The following is a 5731-nucleotide window of genomic DNA, read 5'->3' on the forward strand; positions in this document are numbered from 1 at the left end:
GCCGCCGAGGGCAAGGTGGTGTGTAGCAGCCTGGAGCTCGCGCAGGTCCTGCCCCCAGATACTCTGCCCAACCGCACGGTCACCCTGTGAGTATTTCCCGGGACGCCCGGTCCTGTGCCGCTCGGCTTTTTCTTACCTCTCCGCTCAACTTTGGAGAGGGGTCCTGCCGGCACCCACGCGCCTTTGTGTGGAGCTGTAGATAGGGGGTGGTGCTAGGAAAGACCTCGTGTGCTTGGCATGGGTGCAGTTCAGGGAAAGGCAAGCGAATCTGCGTCTGAGCTGCCTCTCAGCTCCACTAGTTTGCAAAGTAAAGTTTTCGGGTTCTCTAGCGCGCCCCGCGCTGTCCCGGGCGCAGCGCTTTTGGGCTGTGCAGTGTGCCACGTGAGGATGCAAGTAAACACGCAGTCGACAGAGTTAAAGCTCATTCATCCTGGGCTTGGGCTTCCAGAAAACACAATGCTTGATTACAAGCGCCAGTCCTTCTGCTTCTTTGCAAATTAAGTTACACTTACGTGGTAGAGTTTACAAAACACAAGGACTGTGTGCGAGCCGAAACCCCAAGACGCTTCCTTTGCCTTTTGCTATCTTAGTTTTATTACAGTTAAAGAACACTTTTTAAGATAGAGTTGTTATTAAGGGCTGGAAACATTTCAGATCCATCTGTTTATGTACCTTGCAGTCCCGTTTTCGTGTCTGTGGGGGCTCATATTTAAAAGCCAGAAACTTTGGAATTGAATACTGTGGGTTTATTGAGCCTTCCAACTCGAGGGATTTTTGATTTTCGGATTGAGTTTCCACCTGGAAGGAAAAAAGTTTGGTAACTCACTTGTGCTGGGATTCACGGTTCAGTTTTGCAAACGTAGTTCTGCCAATTCTAGCTGAACAGTTGGCCCCAGTGACTGTCGAGTTTGTTTTCAGAAGGATGAATTGGTTTGGAAAGTTTTGAGTCTAAGTGTTTCTCATGGGTATTTTGTTCAACTGAAATGTGAGTCCCTTGGCTCGGGGTTCCTTTATGTTGTTTTGGTTGGTTTCCTAAAAAAAGAATCAAGGCAGCCACTATACAAACATGAATGCAAGGGCCGCAGCATGATCTATGAAAACACTTAAAGTATCATTTTAAATGTAACCCAAATTCAGCAGGAGTATATACAGGTAGGCCAGGTATACATTTCATTACTAACACCTTTGTTTACCCTTCATTTCCATTTTTTGAATTAGGAAACATTCAACCATGAAAACTGTGTCTATGTGTCTGTTTATGGAGGCCTGAAGATGGGTGAAATAGTTTTTGTTTTGTTTGACTCCTTTACTAACACGTTACCATTTGGTGGTGGCAGCAGTTATATTTATGTATTTCTTAGCCAGATTCTTTGAAGTGGAAATTTTCGGTATGGGACTTCAATTACAGTGCAAGTGGAGAAAATTCCAATGTTGGAGGAGATTTTCTTTGTTACTCTGCAAAAATTAGTCATCATGCAGTTGTGTTATAAACATTTAGGTTTGGGGTCAGTTAGTGGCATTTACGTTGACTCATGTTTAGGTGCAGTTTTTCTGACCTAAAAGTGTCAACAATTCCAGCTGGATTGGGTCAACTACTAGTAAATTGCTAATGTTGCTTTGCAGAAAAAAATAGGGGATATGGTGGTAAATTGATTTTCAGCATATTATCGATTAAACTATTTTACTACATTTTTATGAACTGGTTAAAATATAAGTACGAAATGTCATTTTAATCCAGTTTTTTTTTTTTTTTTGCCTGAAAGCTTTTTAGATGAAAATAAAATTAAGGTTGGGCATGGTGACTTACACCTGTAATCCTGGCACTTTGTGAGGCCAAAGCGGGTAGATCACTTGAGGTCAGGAGTTCAAGACCAGCCTGGCCAACGTGACGAAACCCTGTCTCTACTAAAAATACAAAAATTAGCCAGGTGTGGTGGTATGTGCCTGTCATTCCAGCTACTTGGGAGGCTGAGGCAGGAGAATCACTTGAACCCGAGAGGTGGAGATTGCAGTTAGCCGAGATTGCACCACTGCACTCCAACCTGTGTGACAGAGTGAGACTCTGAGCCAAAAAAAAGAAGAAAATAAAATTAATTTAGTGAGTGGGAAGAAGATACTATTAAGGATCAATTAAAGCTGTTCTGCGGGTCGTGGTGGCTCACACCTGTAATCCTAGCACTTTGAGAGGTGGAGGTGGGTGGATCATCTGAGGTCAGGAGTTAGAGACCAGCCTGGCCAACAAGATGAAAACCCCGTCTCTACTAAAAATACAAAAAATTAGCTGAGCGTGGTGGCGGGCGCCTGTAATCCCAGATGCTTGGGAGGCTGAGGCAGAAGAATTGCTTGAACCCGGGAGGCAGAGTTTGCAGTGAGATGAGAAGGCATCATTGCGCTCCAGCCTGGTTAACAAGAACGAAACTCCCTCTCAAAAAAAAAAAAAAAAAATGAGGAGTTATTCTGGCTGAAGAGGGTTCAAGGTATATGAGTCCCCCGTAGAGGGGTCTTGTGGGCCAGTTTCGTCATTTTACTGGGGAAAGAGTTAGAGTTACTGTAGGTAAGGGACTCACCAGAATTCTCATAGTAGAGTAGCATCTGAGTCCACGTCCCAGATGCTGAACCCAGATTGCAGTTCAGATGCTTTCTCATTCCTTGCCTTGCCTTCATCTTAGTTGAGCACAGTTTTTGTTGAGCGGCCCCTAGGTAGTAGGTAGCGTGTTGAAGTTTGGACTGTGTGTTAGTACCTAGGGCTACTGCAGATTACTATGGACTTGGTGGCTTGAAACAACACATTTTTTCTCTCTGGAGGCCATAAGTCCAAACTGTATTAGCAGGGCCATGCTGTCTCTGAGGACTTCAGGAATAATTCATGCTTGCTTCTTTCATCCTCTGGTTTCCCTTGGCTTGGGGCAGCATCACTTCTGTCTCTGCATCTGTCTTCCCCTGGCCTTCTCCCTGTGTGTCTGTGTGTCTCAGGTCCTCTCCTTTCTCTTTTAAGGATACCAGTCATTGAATTTAGGGTCCACCCTAGGTCCAGGATGATCTCATCCCGAGATCCTTTAATTAAATACATCTGCAAAGAACCTGTTTACAAATAAGGTCACGTTAAAAGGTTAGGACTTGGACATTTCTTTATTTGAGACACTGTGCAGCTCACGACAGAATACAAATAAAAACATGGTCTTTCTTCTCCAGGAACTTACAGTTATTTGGGGAGAAAGATTCATGACTAAGTCTCAGAACAGTATGGTCAATGCTCTATTACCAGGGTGCACATGTAGCAAAAGAAACCCAGAGGAGGGCAACCAAGGCCGCCTTCTCCCTCAATCCTAGTGGGATTGGGGATCCTGAACCAATTCTGGCAAGAGGACTCTGGGGCGGGCGCAGTGGCTCACACCTGTAATCCCAGTACTTTGGGAGGCTGAGATGGGCAGAACACTTGAGCCCAGGAGGTCAAGACCAGCCTGACCAACATGACAGAAACCCCATCTCTACTAAAAATACAAATATTAGCCGGGCGTGGTGGCTTGCACCTGTAATCCCAGCTACTAGGAAGGCTAAGGCAGGAGAATTGCTTGTACCCAGGAGGCGAAGGTTGCAATAAGAAAGAAAAAGATAACTGTGAAGAAAACGGTGAGGGGACACGGGGAGGAAATGATGGGGTTGGAAGTGGGGGACCCCATGGGTTTGGAGAGGACCAGTGGGGGACTGCTCACGGGTTTGGAGAGGACAGTATCTGGTTATGCTGCTGTGCAGTTGGTGTTGCTGGAATGTCAAAGGTAAGTGTTTAGTGCCCAGTGTGGTCAGAGAGGAGTCTGGAGGGGCCAAGCTGAGAAAGGCCAGGCTCCCTGGTTTGAGCCTTTATCACTTAGGTGTGGCAAGGCGTTTTCAGCTGAGTTGTGGTGTGGCCACAGAGAGGAAAATTAACTGATGGGAACTGGGAGAATCGCAAAGGTGGGATAGCATTTATTTTTTTTAATCATGAAAAATAAAGCTATTTCTGTTTAGTGGATGAACTGGTCTTCATTGTAGCCTGAAAGTCAGACCCTTCAACAGTATTGATGAGCAGCACTTGTTTCTGTAGCTATGCTTAAAGAAAGGTCTGGCAGAAATCCTCGGCTTAACTGTGTGTTCCCCATGTCTCAGGTAGACTTTTGTATTGAGGGATTAAACTGCTTCTGTTATTATAACACACAAATTGAACAAAAATTTACCTGCGTTTAATGTTTTCGTTGAAAATATACTTATTTACTGTATTTCTGTGATTTATATTAAATCTTGCTCAATAATGTAAGTTTTGAAAGTTCTGAGAATTTCATTTGATAGAAAGTTTTACGAATTTGTCACTGCCTTTTTAAATGTGGGTTCCTCGTGATGCTACATGGTGATTCTAGACAAATAAAAATATATACAAAAATTATTTGTAATTTGTCAGATAACTTCCAGGTTTTTCTCAGACTAACACACTAAAATAGTGTGTAGAGTTTTGGTTTTTCATGTTTGTTATCAAAGAACTAATAATTATTTTGGACATCGCCTGTGTTGCTCAGTACCAAGGAAAGAAATGCTTGTATTGTTCAGAAGCTTACATCTAGTTGGGAGGACGGATTTGCACAATAGGAAGCAGACATTTAGGGAACCATTAAAAGACTATCCCTCATTAAGTAATAAATCCTGTGCTGGAGACTGTTTCAGTGCTTCAGGAAGCCCAGACGGGAGAGATCAGTGTGGCTAGGGAGTCATTGGAAGGTATTTTATTTTCCTAGAGAAGTTAGGACTTGAGCATGGCCTAAAGGAGGGGAAGGATTGGATTGAGTGGGGAGATGGCATTCGGGAGGAAGGGTGGCAGGTGGTGGCTGGCCCACTTGAAGTGGAGAGACTGTATTGGGCGAATAGTGGACTGTATTGGGCGAATAGAGCTTTTGGAACCATTTGCCCGTATGTGGTATTTCAAACACAGGCCTGGTTGGGGTCAGTTAGGAGAGAGTGCACAGAGGGGAGAGGAGGTGGCCCAGGCAGAACCACACTGGAACATGGAGGAACATGAACAGGAGTCTGAGAAGGAGCCTCTGCAGAGGCTGTGGGGAGCACCAGGGGAGAATCTCATCCCGGAAGCTAAGAGGAGTTTACGTGTTAAGGCTGGAATGGCCTTTCCAGTTGACATGTTGAGAGATTAGGCCAGAAAGACAAAGGAATAGACAGCACTGGATTTGATGTCCCGGAGTCTGGTGCCCTCCATGAGCAGTGTCCACGTATCACAGGTGAATAAGCCAGGTTGGGTGGCCTGAAAAGAGAAGTGGGATGGGAGCACAGATGAAGGGTTTGGCTTTTGATGGCAGCAGGGAAGCTCATTCTCCACATGTGTAGTCAATGCACCAAATAGGAATAACTGAATCACAGCCTGAGAATGACTGTATGGCAGATGACGCATCTGAATGTGGTTTGGAGTTCCAAGCTAGGGAGCCTGGGAGCCTGGGAGTGGCCCACCCGGGAAGTCGTTTCTTATCTATGAGGAACACCTGAGTCTCCATCTTGTCCCATGGAACATGGACCATATGGGGGATCAAGGCCCTTTGGGGTTAATTGAAGGTTGCCAGGTGGAGACTGTTGGGGAAGGTGCTAAGTGAAGATGCTGCTGCGTGAACTGCATGCTTTTTTTTTTTTTTTTGAGATGGAGTCTTGCCCTGTTGCCCAGGCTGGAGTGCGGTGGGATGATCTCGGCTCACTGCAACTT

General features: G+C 45.2%; 1 protein-coding gene across 1 annotated transcript in view; it reads left to right on the top strand.

The window, feature by feature from the left end:
* The first annotated feature begins 6 nt into the window (after positions 1-6).
* ADGRA3 (adhesion G protein-coupled receptor A3) overlaps positions 7-5731 on the top strand; it is a 176486-nt gene continuing 170761 nt past the window's right edge. The window contains exon 1 of the mRNA XM_011991308.1: positions 7-86. The gene's annotated coding sequence lies outside the window, so the exon portion shown is untranslated. The remainder of the gene's footprint in view (positions 87-5731) is intronic.

This window comes from Mandrillus leucophaeus, unplaced genomic scaffold (genome assembly GCF_000951045.1).
Source record: "Mandrillus leucophaeus isolate KB7577 unplaced genomic scaffold, Mleu.le_1.0 Scaffold393, whole genome shotgun sequence".
NCBI classification, from domain to species: Eukaryota; Metazoa; Chordata; class Mammalia; order Primates; family Cercopithecidae; genus Mandrillus; species Mandrillus leucophaeus.